General features: G+C 37.2%; 10 non-coding genes across 10 annotated transcripts; all 10 read left to right on the plus strand.

Annotated features, from left to right (window-relative positions):
* Positions 1-953: 953 nt before the first annotated feature.
* On the plus strand, positions 954-1,026 carry TRNAK-UUU (transfer RNA lysine (anticodon UUU)). Its single transcript has one exon. It is a non-coding gene; the product is annotated as a tRNA-Lys (tRNA).
* A 1,936-nt stretch (positions 1,027-2,962) lies between these two features.
* On the plus strand, positions 2,963-3,035 carry TRNAK-UUU (transfer RNA lysine (anticodon UUU)). The gene has a single exon. It is a non-coding gene; the product is annotated as a tRNA-Lys (tRNA).
* A 327-nt stretch (positions 3,036-3,362) lies between these two features.
* TRNAR-UCU (transfer RNA arginine (anticodon UCU)) lies at positions 3,363-3,453 on the plus strand. Its single transcript is given in 2 exon segments — positions 3,363-3,399; positions 3,418-3,453. It is a non-coding gene; the product is annotated as a tRNA-Arg (tRNA).
* A 3,527-nt stretch (positions 3,454-6,980) lies between these two features.
* On the plus strand, positions 6,981-7,053 carry TRNAK-UUU (transfer RNA lysine (anticodon UUU)). Its single transcript has one exon. It is a non-coding gene; the product is annotated as a tRNA-Lys (tRNA).
* A 327-nt stretch (positions 7,054-7,380) lies between these two features.
* On the plus strand, positions 7,381-7,471 carry TRNAR-UCU (transfer RNA arginine (anticodon UCU)). Its single transcript is given in 2 exon segments — positions 7,381-7,417; positions 7,436-7,471. It is a non-coding gene; the product is annotated as a tRNA-Arg (tRNA).
* Positions 7,472-8,989: 1,518 nt separating this feature from the next.
* On the plus strand, positions 8,990-9,062 carry TRNAK-UUU (transfer RNA lysine (anticodon UUU)). Its single transcript has one exon. It is a non-coding gene; the product is annotated as a tRNA-Lys (tRNA).
* Positions 9,063-10,998: 1,936 nt separating this feature from the next.
* On the plus strand, positions 10,999-11,071 carry TRNAK-UUU (transfer RNA lysine (anticodon UUU)). Its single transcript has one exon. It is a non-coding gene; the product is annotated as a tRNA-Lys (tRNA).
* Positions 11,072-11,398: 327 nt separating this feature from the next.
* Positions 11,399-11,489, plus strand: TRNAR-UCU (transfer RNA arginine (anticodon UCU)). Its single transcript is given in 2 exon segments — positions 11,399-11,435; positions 11,454-11,489. It is a non-coding gene; the product is annotated as a tRNA-Arg (tRNA).
* Positions 11,490-13,007: 1,518 nt separating this feature from the next.
* Positions 13,008-13,080, plus strand: TRNAK-UUU (transfer RNA lysine (anticodon UUU)). Its single transcript has one exon. It is a non-coding gene; the product is annotated as a tRNA-Lys (tRNA).
* Positions 13,081-15,016: 1,936 nt separating this feature from the next.
* On the plus strand, positions 15,017-15,089 carry TRNAK-UUU (transfer RNA lysine (anticodon UUU)). Its single transcript has one exon. It is a non-coding gene; the product is annotated as a tRNA-Lys (tRNA).
* The last annotated feature ends 1,076 nt before the right edge of the window (positions 15,090-16,165 follow it).

Here is a 16,165-nt window from a genome sequence, read left to right on the forward strand (position 1 = left end):
CAATGAATGGGGAGTCCTATTAGAGATGTTTCAAAAAAGTCTTAATCAAGTCATTACATACCCATCTGTCTTCTACATTCTTTGACAAGGGTTAAGAAGACTTACCCAAACTGTATCATGTAGTTTGTTGATTATCTTTTACCCAATTCAATGTTCAAAATGTAAGGTAGTGTCCGATTAACTTGATAAAGTTGGTCAACAGCTGATAGGTCATATTTTTATTTGTGAATCTCTGATCACCGTGTTGAATCAGGTCGGATCTCTAGTGCAATGGATAGCGGCTTGGAGTCCTAGACGAATGTAGCAAAAGCATTCAAAGGCTTTGTGTTCAAACACCAGCTGGGTCAATTTTATCCCTCCTCTTATTTTATAACTAATTGAAACAGTAACAAGCAATGCCTGCGTCTGCATCACCAGAAACATTTACCAAAATGGCAGTGAAAGAAAGTCTACTTAAACAGAGACTGTTTGCTTTGAAAACATTGCATAATCTATGCCCAAGAGGAAGTTCCCAAAGAAACTGCTGAAAATGTATGTAATTTAGTAGGTAGTAATAATATTTGGCACTTTATTGATTTCACAAGGTCATTTTAGACACATGATTTTTAAGTCAGCCGAAAATGAGATAGTACAAATTTCAGGATTTAAAATGGATTACGTGTGCTGCTGAAATTTCAAATGCTTAACACCTTCAATGCTACAGGAGATTTTCCTCCTGTGCTGAATGATCTGTAAATCCATTGTTCATGACGAGCTCAGCTCGTCATAAGCACACGACAAGTGTACTGCACGACGAGCTGAGCTCGTCATGAGCATGGAAGGGGTTAAAACATCAATTTGTTATTAAACTCTACAAATTTGATTGCTAATATATGTAACCATATTAATACACAGAGTGTAGGTCAGTGTACGTCCACATTTGTTTAGCTGATTTTAAGACAGAGTATAGCAGAGCCTGGATAGCTCAGTCGGTAGAGCATCAGACTTTTAATCTGAGGGTCCAGGGTTCAAGTCCCTGTTCAGGCGGTTCCTTCCTTTAAAGAAAAATTACTCTAATTGGATGCTCTTTTTGTGTTCCCCTTCATGACGAATAAGATATTCCATTACTAAAATTGCAAAAACGTCTTTCATGGAGTTGTGAAATGCACATCTGCCTCATATATCATGTGCCATTTGACTAAACTTAAGTCGTACGTAGACTTACCTAAAGTATCATGTAACTTGAGACGGTGAATATAATTTCCCCAATTCAATATTCAAAATAAATCCATGGTTATAGTATCAAATGAACTTTATAAAGCTGATCAACATTATTTCATTTCAGAATATCTCTGCACCTCATCAGAGTGTATTGGCTCTGTGGCGCAATGGATAGCGCATTGGACTTCTAGGTGAATGTAAAAAAGATATTCAAAGGTTGTGGGTTCGAATCCAACCAGAGTCACTTTTATCCCTATTTATTTCATAACTGTTTAAAAGAGTAATAAACAGTGCATGCATGCTTCTGCTTCACCAAAAAGGGCAGTGAAAGGAAGTCTATTTTAAATAGATACTATTCAAGTTACGCAATCTTTGCAGAAGAGGAAATTGGCAGCTGTACTTATGAAAATGTAATTTACTCAGAAGTAAGATTTTGGGCCCTTCCTTAATTTTACAATGTCAATAAAAACATATGAATTCTAAGTCAGCAAAAAAAATGAGATAGTAGCAATTTCAGGACTTACAATAAGGTTAAATTTACTGAAGAGATTTCAAATGCTTGAAGTACCAATTCATTATTATATTCCGCGTATTCAGTACTTAATACCGGCAACCATCTTAAGAAACGTAGTGATAGTTGGGACACTTCCAAATGTTGATAAGGTCATTTTGTGGAGCGCCCTCTCCGAGCCTGGATAGCTCAGTCGGGAGAGCATCAGACTTTTAATCTGAGGGCCCAGGGTTCAAGTCCCTGTTCAGGCGGCTTGGTTAAAGAAAAGGTATATCAATTGCATACTCTTTTCAGGATCCAATGAATGGGGAGTCCTATTAGAGATGTTTCAAAAAAGTCTTAATCAAGTCATTACATACCCATCTGTCTTCTACATTCTTTGACAAGGGTTAAGAAGACTTACCCAAACTGTATCATGTAGTTTGTTGATTATCTTTTACCCAATTCAATGTTCAAAATGTAAGGTAGTGTCCGATTAACTTGAGAAAGTTGGTCAACAGCTGATAGGTCATCTTTTTATTTGTGAATCTCTGATCACCGTGTTGAATCAGGTCGGATCTCTAGTGCAATGGATAGCGGCTTGGAGTCCTAGACGAATGTAGCAAAAGCATTCAAAGGCTTTGTGTTCAAACACCAGCTGGGTCAATTTTATCCCTCCTCTTATTTTATAACTAATTGAAACAGTAACAAGCAATGCCTGCGTCTGCATCACCAGAAACATTTACCAAAATGGCAGTGAAAGAAAGTCTACTTAAACAGAGACTGTTTGCTTTGAAAACATTGCATAATCTATGCCCAAGAGGAAGTTCCCAAAGAAACTGCTGAAAATGTATGTAATTTGGTAGGTAGTAATAGTATTTGGCACTTTATTGATTTCACAAGGTCATTTTAGACACATGATTTCTAAGTCAGCCGAAAATGAGATAGTACAAATTTCAGGATTTAAAATGGATTACGTGTGCTGCTGAAATTTCAAATGCTTAACACCTTCAATGCTACAGGAGATTTTCCTCCTGTGCTGAATGATCTGTAAATCCATTGTTCATGACGAGCTCAGCTCGTCATAAGCACATGACAAGTGTACTGCACGACGAGCTGAGCTCGTCATGAGCATGGAAGGGGTTAAAACATCAATTTGTTATTAAACTCTACAAATTTGATTGCTAATATATGTAACCATATTAATACACAGAGTGTAGGTCAGTGTACGTCCACATTTGTTTAGCTGATTTTAAGACAGAGTATAGCAGAGCCTGGATAGCTCAGTCGGTAGAGCATCAGACTTTTAATCTGAGGGTCCAGGGTTCAAGTCCCTGTTCAGGCGGTTGCTTCCTTTAAAGAAAAATTACTCGAATTGGATGCTCTTTTTGTGTTCCCCTGCATGACGAATAAGATATTCCATTACTAAGATTGCAAAAACGTCTTTCATGGAGTTGTGAAATGCACATCTGCCTCATATATCATGTGCCATTTGACTAAACTTAAGTCGTACGTAGACTTACCTAAGGTATCATGTAACTTGAGACGGTGAATATAATTTCCCCAATTCAATATTCAAAATAAATCCATGGTTATAGTATCAAATGAACTTTATAAAGCTGATCAACATTATTTCATTTCAGAATATCTCTGCACCTAATCAGAGCGTATTGGCTCTGTGGCGCAATGGATAGCGCATTGGACTTCTAGGTGAATGTAAAAAAGATATTCAAAGGTTGTGGGTTCGAATCCCACCAGAGTCAGTTTTATCCCTATTTATTTCATAACTGTTTAAAAGAGTAATAAACAGTGCATGCATGCTTCTGCTTCACCAAAAAGGGCAGTGAAAGGAAGTCTATTTTAAATAGATACTATTCAAATTACGCAATCTTTGCAGAAGAGGAAATTGGCAGCTGTACTTATGAAAATGTAATTTACTCAGAAGTAAGATTTTGGGCCCTTCCTTAATCTTACAATGTCAATAAAAACATATGACTTCTAAGTCAGCAAAAAAAATGAGATAGTAGCAATTTCAGGACTTACAATAAGGTTAAATTTACTGAAGAGATTTCAAATGCTTGAAGTACCAATTCATTATTATATTCCGCGTATTCAGTACTTAATACCGGCAACCATCTTAAGAAACGTAGTGATAGTTGGGACACTTCCAAATGTTGATAAGGTCATTTTGTGGAGCGGCCTCTCCGAGCCTGGATAGCTCAGTCGGGAGAGCATCAGTCTTTAAATCTGAGGGCCCAGGGTTCAAGTCCCTGTTCAGGCGGCTTGGTTAAAGAAAAGGTATATCAATTGCATACTCTTTTCAGGATCCAATGAATGGGGAGTCCTATTAGAGATGTTTCAAAAAAGTCTTAATCAAGTCATTACATACCCATCTGTCTTCTACATTCTTTGACAAGGGTTAAGAAGACTTACCCAAACTGTATCATGTAGTTTGTTGATTATCTTTTACCCAATTCAATGTTCAAAATGTAAGGTAGTGTCCGATTAACTTGATAAAGTTGGTCAACAGCTGATAGGTCATCTTTTTATTTGTGAATCTCTGATCACCGTGTTGAATCAGGTCGGATCTCTAGTGCAATGGATAGCGGCTTGGAGTCCTAGACGAATGTAGCAAAAGCATTCAACGGCTTTGTGTTCAAACACCAGCTGGGTCAATTTTATCCCTCCTCTTATTTTATAACTAATTGAAACAGTAACAAGCAATGCCTGCGTCTGCATCACCAGAAACATTTACCAAAATGGCAGTGAAAGAAAGTCTACTTAAACAGAGACTGTTTGCTTTGAAAACATTGCATAATCTATGCCCAAGAGGAAGTTCCCAAAGAAACTGCTGAAAATGTATGTAATTTAGTAGGTAGTAATAATATTTGGCACTTTATTGATTTCACAAGGTCATTTTAGACACATGATTTCTAAGTCAGCCGAAAATGAGATAGTACAAATTTCAGGATTTAAAATGGATTACGTGTGCTGCTGAAATTTCAAATGCTTAACACCTTCAATGCTACAGGAGATTTTCCTCCTGTGCTGAATGATCTGTAAATCCATTGTTCATGACGAGCTCAGCTCGTCATAAGCACACGACAAGTGTACTGCACGACGAGCTGAGCTCGTCATGAGCATGGAAGGGGTTAAAACATCAATTTGTTATTAAACTCTACAAATTTGATTGCTAATATATGTAACCATATTAATACACAGAGTGTAGGTCAGTGTACATCCACATTTGTTTAGCTGATTTTAAGACAGCGTATAGCAGAGCCTGGATAGCTCAGTCGGTAGAGCATCAGACTTTTAATCTGAGGGTCCTGGGTTCAAGTCCCTGTTCAGGCGGTTCCTTCCTTTAAAGAAAAATTACTCTAATTGGATGCTCTTTTTGTGTTCCCCTGCATGACGAATAAGATATTCCATTACTAAAATTGCAAAAACGTCTTTCATGGAGTTGTGAAATGCACATCTGCCTCATATATCATGTGCCATTTGACTAAACTTAAGTCGTACGTAGACTTACCTAAAGTATCATGTAACTTGAGACGGTGAATATAATTTCCCCAATTCAATATTCAAAATAAATCCATGGTTATAGTATCAAATGAACTTTATAAAGCTGATCAACATTATTTCATTTCAGAATATCTCTGCACCTCATCAGAGTGTATTGGCTCTGTGGCGCAATGGATAGCGCATTGGACTTCTAGGTGAATGTAAAAAAGATATTCAAAGGTTGTGGGTTCGAATCCAACCAGAGTCACTTTTATCCCTATTTATTTCATAACTGTTTAAAAGAGTAATAAACAGTGCATGCATGCTTCTGCTTCACCAAAAAGGGCAGTGAAAGGAAGTCTATTTTAAATAGATACTATTCAAGTTACGCAATCTTTGCAGAAGAGGAAATTGGCAGCTGTACTTATGAAAATGTAATTTACTCAGAAGTAAGATTTTGGGCCCTTCCTTAATTTTACAATGTCAATAAAAACATATGAATTCTAAGTCAGCAAAAAAAATGAGATAGTAGCAATTTCAGGACTTACAATAAGGTTAAATTTACTGAAGAGATTTCAAATGCTTGAAGTACCAATTCATTATTATATTCCGCGTATTCAGTACTTAATACCGGCAACCATCTTAAGAAACGTAGTGATAGTTGGGACACTTCCAAATGTTGATAAGGTCATTTTGTGGAGCGCCCTCTCCGAGCCTGGATAGCTCAGTCGGGAGAGCATCAGACTTTTAATCTGAGGGCCCAGGGTTCAAGTCCCTGTTCAGGCGGCTTGGTTAAAGAAAAGGTATATCAATTGCATACTCTTTTCAGGATCCAATGAATGGGGAGTCCTATTAGAGATGTTTCAAAAAAGTCTTAATCAAGTCATTACATACCCATCTGTCTTCTACATTCTTTGACAAGGGTTAAGAAGACTTACCCAAACTGTATCATGTAGTTTGTTGATTATCTTTTACCCAATTCAATGTTCAAAATGTAAGGTAGTGTCCGATTAACTTGAGAAAGTTGGTCAACAGCTGATAGGTCATCTTTTTATTTGTGAATCTCTGATCACCGTGTTGAATCAGGTCGGATCTCTAGTGCAATGGATAGCGGCTTGGAGTCCTAGACGAATGTAGCAAAAGCATTCAAAGGCTTTGTGTTCAAACACCAGCTGGGTCAATTTTATCCCTCCTCTTATTTTATAACTAATTGAAACAGTAACAAGCAATGCCTGCGTCTGCATCACCAGAAACATTTACCAAAATGGCAGTGAAAGAAAGTCTACTTAAACAGAGACTGTTTGCTTTGAAAACATTGCATAATCTATGCCCAAGAGGAAGTTCCCAAAGAAACTGCTGAAAATGTATGTAATTTAGTAGGTAGTAATAGTATTTGGCACTTTATTGATTTCACAAGGTCATTTTAGACACATGATTTCTAAGTCAGCCGAAAATGAGATAGTACAAATTTCAGGATTTAAAATGGATTACGTGTGCTGCTGAAATTTCAAATGCTTAACACCTTCAATGCTACAGGAGATTTTCCTCCTGTGCTGAATGATCTGTAAATCCATTGTTCATGACGAGCTCAGCTCGTCATAAGCACATGACAAGTGTACTGCACGACGAGCTGAGCTCGTCATGAGCATGGAAGGGGTTAAAACATCAATTTGTTATTAAACTCTACAAATTTGATTGCTAATATATGAAACCATATTAATACACAGAGTGTAGGTCAGTGTACGTCCACATTTGTTTAGCTGATTTTAAGACAGAGTATAGCAGAGCCTGGATAGCTCAGTCGGTAGAGCATCAGACTTTTAATCTGAGGGTCCAGGGTTCAAGTCCCTGTTCAGGCGGTTGCTTCCTTTAAAGAAAAATTACTCGAATTGGATGCTCTTTTTGTGTTCCCCTGCATGACGAATAAGATATTCCATTACTAAGATTGCAAAAACGTCTTTCATGGAGTTGTGAAATGCACATCTGCCTCATATATCATGTGCCATTTGACTAAACTTAAGTTGTACGTAGACTTACCTAAGGTATCATGTAACTTGAGACGGTGAATATAATTTCCCCAATTCAATATTCAAAATAAATCCATGGTTATAGTATCAAATGAACTTTATAAAGCTGATCAACATTATTTCATTTCAGAATATCTCTGCACCTAATCAGAGCGTATTGGCTCTGTGGCGCAATGGATAGCGCATTGGACTTCTAGGTGAATGTAAAAAAGATATTCAAAGGTTGTGGGTTCGAATCCCACCAGAGTCAGTTTTATCCCTATTTATTTCATAACTGTTTAAAAGAGTAATAAACAGTGCATGCATGCTTCTGCTTCACCAAAAAGGGCAGTGAAAGGAAGTCTATTTTAAATAGATACTATTCAAATTACGCAATCTTTGCAGAAGAGGAAATTGGCAGCTGTACTTATGAAAATGTAATTTACTCAGAAGTAAGATTTTGGGCCCTTCCTTAATTTTACAATGTCAATAAAAACATATGACTTCTAAGTCAGCAAAAAAAATGAGATAGTAGCAATTTCAGGACTTACAATAAGGTTAAATTTACTGAAGAGATTTCAAATGCTTGAAGTACCAATTCATTATTATATTCCGCGTATTCAGTACTTAATACCGGCAACCATCTTAAGAAACGTAGTGATAGTTGGGACACTTCCAAATGTTGATAAGGTCATTTTGTGGAGCGGCCTCTCCGAGCCTGGATAGCTCAGTCGGGAGAGCATCAGTCTTTAAATCTGAGGGCCCAGGGTTCAAGTCCCTGTTCAGGCGGCTTGGTTAAAGAAAAGGTATATCAATTGCATACTCTTTTCAGGATCCAATGAATGGGGAGTCCTATTAGAGATGTTTCAAAAAAGTCTTAATCAAGTCATTACATACCCATCTGTCTTCTACATTCTTTGACAAGGGTTAAGAAGACTTACCCAAACTGTATCATGTAGTTTGTTGATTATCTTTTACCCAATTCAATGTTCAAAATGTAAGGTAGTGTCCGATTAACTTGATAAAGTTGGTCAACAGCTGATAGGTCATATTTTTATTTGTGAATCTCTGATCACCGTGTTGAATCAGGTCGGATCTCTAGTGCAATGGATAGCGGCTTGGAGTCCTAGACGAATGTAGCAAAAGCATTCAAAGGCTTTGTGTTCAAACACCAGCTGGGTCAATTTTATCCCTCCTCTTATTTTATAACTAATTGAAACAGTAACAAGCAATGCCTGCGTCTGCATCACCAGAAACATTTACCAAAATGGCAGTGAAAGAAAGTCTACTTAAACAGAGACTGTTTGCTTTGAAAACATTGCATAATCTATGCCCAAGAGGAAGTTCCCAAAGAAACTGCTGAAAATGTATGTAATTTAGTAGGTAGTAATAATATTTGGCACTTTATTGATTTCACAAGGTCATTTTAGACACATGATTTTTAAGTCAGCCGAAAATGAGATAGTACAAATTTCAGGATTTAAAATGGATTACGTGTGCTGCTGAAATTTCAAATGCTTAACACCTTCAATGCTACAGGAGATTTTCCTCCTGTGCTGAATGATCTGTAAATCCATTGTTCATGACGAGCTCAGCTCGTCATAAGCACACGACAAGTGTACTGCACGACGAGCTGAGCTCGTCATGAGCATGGAAGGGGTTAAAACATCAATTTGTTATTAAACTCTACAAATTTGATTGCTAATATATGTAACCATATTAATACACAGAGTGTAGGTCAGTGTACGTCCACATTTGTTTAGCTGATTTTAAGACAGAGTATAGCAGAGCCTGGATAGCTCAGTCGGTAGAGCATCAGACTTTTAATCTGAGGGTCCAGGGTTCAAGTCCCTGTTCAGGCGGTTCCTTCCTTTAAAGAAAAATTACTCTAATTGGATGCTCTTTTTGTGTTCCCCTGCATGACGAATAAGATATTCCATTACTAAAATTGCAAAAACGTCTTTCATGGAGTTGTGAAATGCACATCTGCCTCATATATCATGTGCCATTTGACTAAACTTAAGTCGTACGTAGACTTACCTAAAGTATCATGTAACTTGAGACGGTGAATATAATTTCCCCAATTCAATATTCAAAATAAATCCATGGTTATAGTATCAAATGAACTTTATAAAGCTGATCAACATTATTTCATTTCAGAATATCTCTGCACCTCATCAGAGTGTATTGGCTCTGTGGCGCAATGGATAGCGCATTGGACTTCTAGGTGAATGTAAAAAAGATATTCAAAGGTTGTGGGTTCGAATCCAACCAGAGTCACTTTTATCCCTATTTATTTCATAACTGTTTAAAAGAGTAATAAACAGTGCATGCATGCTTCTGCTTCACCAAAAAGGGCAGTGAAAGGAAGTCTATTTTAAATAGATACTATTCAAGTTACGCAATCTTTGCAGAAGAGGAAATTGGCAGCTGTACTTATGAAAATGTAATTTACTCAGAAGTAAGATTTTGGGCCCTTCCTTAATTTTACAATGTCAATAAAAACATATGAATTCTAAGTCAGCAAAAAAAATGAGATAGTAGCAATTTCAGGACTTACAATAAGGTTAAATTTACTGAAGAGATTTCAAATGCTTGAAGTACCAATTCATTATTATATTCCGCGTATTCAGTACTTAATACCGGCAACCATCTTAAGAAACGTAGTGATAGTTGGGACACTTCCAAATGTTGATAAGGTCATTTTGTGGAGCGCCCTCTCCGAGCCTGGATAGCTCAGTCGGGAGAGCATCAGACTTTTAATCTGAGGGCCCAGGGTTCAAGTCCCTGTTCAGGCGGCTTGGTTAAAGAAAAGGTATATCAATTGCATACTCTTTTCAGGATCCAATGAATGGGGAGTCCTATTAGAGATGTTTCAAAAAAGTCTTAATCAAGTCATTACATACCCATCTGTCTTCTACATTCTTTGACAAGGGTTAAGAAGACTTACCCAAACTGTATCATGTAGTTTGTTGATTATCTTTTACCCAATTCAATGTTCAAAATGTAAGGTAGTGTCCGATTAACTTGAGAAAGTTGGTCAACAGCTGATAGGTCATCTTTTTATTTGTGAATCTCTGATCACCGTGTTGAATCAGGTCGGATCTCTAGTGCAATGGATAGCGGCTTGGAGTCCTAGACGAATGTAGCAAAAGCATTCAAAGGCTTTGTGTTCAAACACCAGCTGGGTCAATTTTATCCCTCCTCTTATTTTATAACTAATTGAAACAGTAACAAGCAATGCCTGCGTCTGCATCACCAGAAACATTTACCAAAATGGCAGTGAAAGAAAGTCTACTTAAACAGAGACTGTTTGCTTTGAAAACATTGCATAATCTATGCCCAAGAGGAAGTTCCCAAAGAAACTGCTGAAAATGTATGTAATTTAGTAGGTAGTAATAGTATTTGGCACTTTATTGATTTCACAAGGTCATTTTAGACACATGATTTCTAAGTCAGCCGAAAATGAGATAGTACAAATTTCAGGATTTAAAATGGATTACGTGTGCTGCTGAAATTTCAAATGCTTAACACCTTCAATGCTACAGGAGATTTTCCTCCTGTGCTGAATGATCTGTAAATCCATTGTTCATGACGAGCTCAGCTCGTCATAAGCACATGACAAGTGTACTGCACGACGAGCTGAGCTCGTCATGAGCATGGAAGGGGTTAAAACATCAATTTGTTATTAAACTCTACAAATTTGATTGCTAATATATGTAACCATATTAATACACAGAGTGTAGGTCAGTGTACGTCCACATTTGTTTAGCTGATTTTAAGACAGAGTATAGCAGAGCCTGGATAGCTCAGTCGGTAGAGCATCAGACTTTTAATCTGAGGGTCCAGGGTTCAAGTCCCTGTTCAGGCGGTTGCTTCCTTTAAAGAAAAATTACTCGAATTGGATGCTCTTTTTGTGTTCCCCTGCATGACGAATAAGATATTCCATTACTAAGATTGCAAAAACGTCTTTCATGGAGTTGTGAAATGCACATCTGCCTCATATATCATGTGCCATTTGACTAAACTTAAGTCGTACGTAGACTTACCTAAGGTATCATGTAACTTGAGACGGTGAATATAATTTCCCCAATTCAATATTCAAAATAAATCCATGGTTATAGTATCAAATGAACTTTATAAAGCTGATCAACATTATTTCATTTCAGAATATCTCTGCACCTAATCAGAGCGTATTGGCTCTGTGGCGCAATGGATAGCGCATTGGACTTCTAGGTGAATGTAAAAAAGATATTCAAAGGTTGTGGGTTCGAATCCCACCAGAGTCAGTTTTATCCCTATTTATTTCATAACTGTTTAAAAGAGTAATAAACAGTGCATGCATGCTTCTGCTTCACCAAAAAGGGCAGTGAAAGGAAGTCTATTTTAAATAGATACTATTCAAATTACGCAATCTTTGCAGAAGAGGAAATTGGCAGCTGTACTTATGAAAATGTAATTTACTCAGAAGTAAGATTTTGGGCCCTTCCTTAATCTTACAATGTCAATAAAAACATATGACTTCTAAGTCAGCAAAAAAAATGAGATAGTAGCAATTTCAGGACTTACAATAAGGTTAAATTTACTGAAGAGATTTCAAATGCTTGAAGTACCAATTCATTATTATATTCCGCGTATTCAGTACTTAATACCGGCAACCATCTTAAGAAACGTAGTGATAGTTGGGACACTTCCAAATGTTGATAAGGTCATTTTGTGGAGCGGCCTCTCCGAGCCTGGATAGCTCAGTCGGGAGAGCATCAGTCTTTAAATCTGAGGGCCCAGGGTTCAAGTCCCTGTTCAGGTGGCTTGGTTAAAGAAAAGGTATATCAATTGCATACTCTTTTCAGGATCCAATGAATGGGGAGTCCTATTAGAGATGTTTCAAAAAAGTCTTAATCAAGTCATTACATACCCATCTGTCTTCTACATTCTTTGACAAGGGTTAAGAAGACTTACCCAAACTGTATCATGTAGTTTGTTGATTATCTTTTACCCAATTCAATGTTCAAAATGTAAGGTAGTGTCCGATTAACTTGAGAAAGTTGGTCAACAGCTGATAGGTCATCTTTTTATTTGTGAATCTCTGATCACCGTGTTGAATCAGGTCGGATCTCTAGTGCAATGGATAGCGGCTTGGAGTCCTAGACGAATGTAGCAAAAGCATTCAAAGGCTTTGTGTTCAAACACCAGCTGGGTCAATTTTATCCCTCCTCTTATTTTATAACTAATTGAAACAGTAACAAGCAATACCTTCGTCTGCATCACCAGAAACATTTACCAAAATGGCAGTGAAAGAAAGTCTACTTAAACAGAGACTGTTTGCTTTGAAAACATTGCATAATCTATGCCCAAGAGGAAGTTCCCAAAGAAACTGCTGAAAATGTATGTAATTTAGTAGGTAGTAATAATATTTGGCACTTTATTGATTTCACAAGGTCATTTTAGACACATGATTTCTAAGTCAGCCGAAAATGAGATAGTACAAATTTCAGGATTTAAAATGGATTACGTGTGCTGCTGAAATTTCAAATGCTTAACACCTTCAATGCTACAGGAGATTTTCCTCCTGTGCTGAATGATCTGTAAATCCATTGTTCATGACGAGCTCAGCTCGTCATAAGCACACGACAAGTGTACTGCACGACGAGCTGAGCTCGTCATGAGCATGGAAGGGGTTAAAACATCAATTTGTTATTAAACTCTACAAATTTGATTGCTAATATATGTAACCATATTAATACACAGAGTGTAGGTCAGTGTACGTCCACATTTGTTTAGCTGATTTTAAGACAGAGTATAGCAGAGCCTGGATAGCTCAGTCGGTAGAGCATCAGACTTTTAATCTGAGGGTCCAGGGTTCAAGTCCCTGTTCAGGCGGTTCCTTCCTTTAAAGAAAAATTACTCTAATTGGATGCTCTTTTTGTGTTCCCCTGCATGACGAATAAGATATTCCATTACTAAAATTGCAAAAACGTCTTTCATGGAGTTGTGAAATGCACATCTGCCTCATATATCATGTGCCATTTGACTAAACTTAAGTCGTACGTAGACTTACCTAAAGTATCATGTAACTTGAGACGGTGAATATAATTTCCCCAATTCAATATTCAAAATAAATCCATGGTTATAGTATCAAATGAACTTTATAAAGCTGATCAACATTATTTCATTTCAGAATATCTCTGCACCTCATCAGAGTGTATTGGCTCTGTGGCGCAATGGATAGCGCATTGGACTTCTAGGTGAATGTAAAAAAGATATTCAAAGGTTGTGGGTTCGAATCCAACCAGAGTCACTTTTATCCCTATTTATTTCATAACTGTTTAAAAGAGTAATAAACAGTGCATGCATGCTTCTGCTTCACCAAAAAGGGCAGTGAAAGGAAGTCTATTTTAAATAGATACTATTCAAGTTACGCAATCTTTGCAGAAGAGGAAATTGGCAGCTGTACTTATGAAAATGTAATTTACTCAGAAGTAAGATTTTGGGCCCTTCCTTAATTTTACAATGTCAATAAAAACATATGAATTCTAAGTCAGCAAAAAAAATGAGATAGTAGCAATTTCAGGACTTACAATAAGGTTAAATTTACTGAAGAGATTTCAAATGCTTGAAGTACCAATTCATTATTATATTCCGCGTATTCAGTACTTAATACCGGCAACCATCTTAAGAAACGTAGTGATAGTTGGGACACTTCCAAATGTTGATAAGGTCATTTTGTGGAGCGCCCTCTCCGAGCCTGGATAGCTCAGTCGGGAGAGCATCAGACTTTTAATCTGAGGGCCCAGGGTTCAAGTCCCTGTTCAGGCGGCTTGGTTAAAGAAAAGGTATATCAATTGCATACTCTTTTCAGGATCCAATGAATGGGGAGTCCTATTAGAGATGTTTCAAAAAAGTCTTAATCAAGTCATTACATACCCATCTGTCTTCTACATTCTTTGACAAGGGTTAAGAAGACTTACCCAAACTGTATCATGTAGTTTGTTGATTATCTTTTACCCAATTCAATGTTCAAAATGTAAGGTAGTGTCCGATTAACTTGAGAAAGTTGGTCAACAGCTGATAGGTCATCTTTTTATTTGTGAATCTCTGATCACCGTGTTGAATCAGGTCGGATCTCTAGTGCAATGGATAGCGGCTTGGAGTCCTAGACGAATGTAGCAAAAGCATTCAAAGGCTTTGTGTTCAAACACCAGCTGGGTCAATTTTATCCCTCCTCTTATTTTATAACTAATTGAAACAGTAACAAGCAATACCTTCGTCTGCATCACCAGAAACATTTACCAAAATGGCAGTGAAAGAAAGTCTACTTAAACAGAGACTGTTTGCTTTGAAAACATTGCATAATCTATGCCCAAGAGGAAGTTCCCAAAGAAACTGCTGAAAATGTATGTAATTTAGTAGGTAGTAATAATATTTGGCACTTTATTGATTTCACAAGGTCATTTTAGACACATGATTTCTAAGTCAGCCGAAAATGAGATAGTACAAATTTCAGGATTTAAAATGGATTACGTGTGCTGCTGAAATTTCAAATGCTTAACACCTTCAATGCTACAGGAGATTTTCCTCCTGTGCTGAATGATCTGTAAATCCATTGTTCATGACGAGCTCAGCTCGTCATAAGCACACGACAAGTGTACTGCACGACGAGCTGAGCTCGTCATGAGCATGGAAGGGGTTAAAACATCAATTTGTTATTAAACTCTACAAATTTGATTGCTAATATATGTAACCATATTAATACACAGAGTGTAGGTCAGTGTACGTCCACATTTGTTTAGCTGATTTTAAGACAGAGTATAGCAGAGCCTGGATAGCTCAGTCGGTAGAGCATCAGACTTTTAATCTGAGGGTCCAGGGTTCAAGTCCCTGTTCAGGCGGTTCCTTCCTTTAAAGAAAAATTACTCTAATTGGATGCTCTTTTTGTGTTCCCCTGCATGACGAATAAGATATTCCATTACTAAAATTGCAAAAACGTCTTTCATGGAGTTGTGAAATGCACATCTGCCTCATATATCATGTGCCATTTGACTAAACTTAAGTCGTACGTAGACTTACCTAAAGTATCATGTAACTTGAGACGGTGAATATAATTTCCCCAATTCAATATTCAAAATAAATCCATGGTTATAGTATCAAATGAACTTTATAAAGCTGATCAACATTATTTCATTTCAGAATATCTCTGCACCTCATCAGAGTGTATTGGCTCTGTGGCGCAATGGATAGCGCATTGGACTTCTAGGTGAATGTAAAAAAGATATTCAAAGGTTGTGGGTTCGAATCCAACCAGAGTCACTTTTATCCCTATTTATTTCATAACTGTTTAAAAGAGTAATAAACAGTGCATGCATGCTTCTGCTTCACCAAAAAGGGCAGTGAAAGGAAGTCTATTTTAAATAGATACTATTCAAGTTACGCAATCTTTGCAGAAGAGGAAATTGGCAGCTGTACTTATGAAAATGTAATTTACTCAGAAGTAAGATTTTGGGCCCTTCCTTAATTTTACAATGTCAATAAAAACATATGAATTCTAAGTCAGCAAAAAAAATGAGATAGTAGCAATTTCAGGACTTACAATAAGGTTAAATTTACTGAAGAGATTTCAAATGCTTGAAGTACCAATTCATTATTATATTCCGCGTATTCAGTACTTAATACCGGCAACCATCTTAAGAAACGTAGTGATAGTTGGGACACTTCCAAATGTTGATAAGGTCATTTTGTGGAGCGCCCTCTCCGAGCCTGGATAGCTCAGTCGGGAGAGCATCAGACTTTTAATCTGAGGGCCCAGGGTTCAAGTCCCTGTTCAGGCGGCTTGGTTAAAGAAAAGGTATATCAATTGCATACTCTTTTCAGGATCCAATGAATGGGGAGTCCTATTAGAGATGTTTCAAAAAAGTCTTAATCAAGTCATTACATACCCATCTGTCTTCTACATTCTTTGACAAGGGTT

This window comes from Lissotriton helveticus, chromosome 1_1 (genome assembly GCF_964261635.1).
Source record: "Lissotriton helveticus chromosome 1_1, aLisHel1.1, whole genome shotgun sequence".
Lineage (NCBI taxonomy): Eukaryota > Metazoa > Chordata > Amphibia > Caudata > Salamandridae > Lissotriton > Lissotriton helveticus.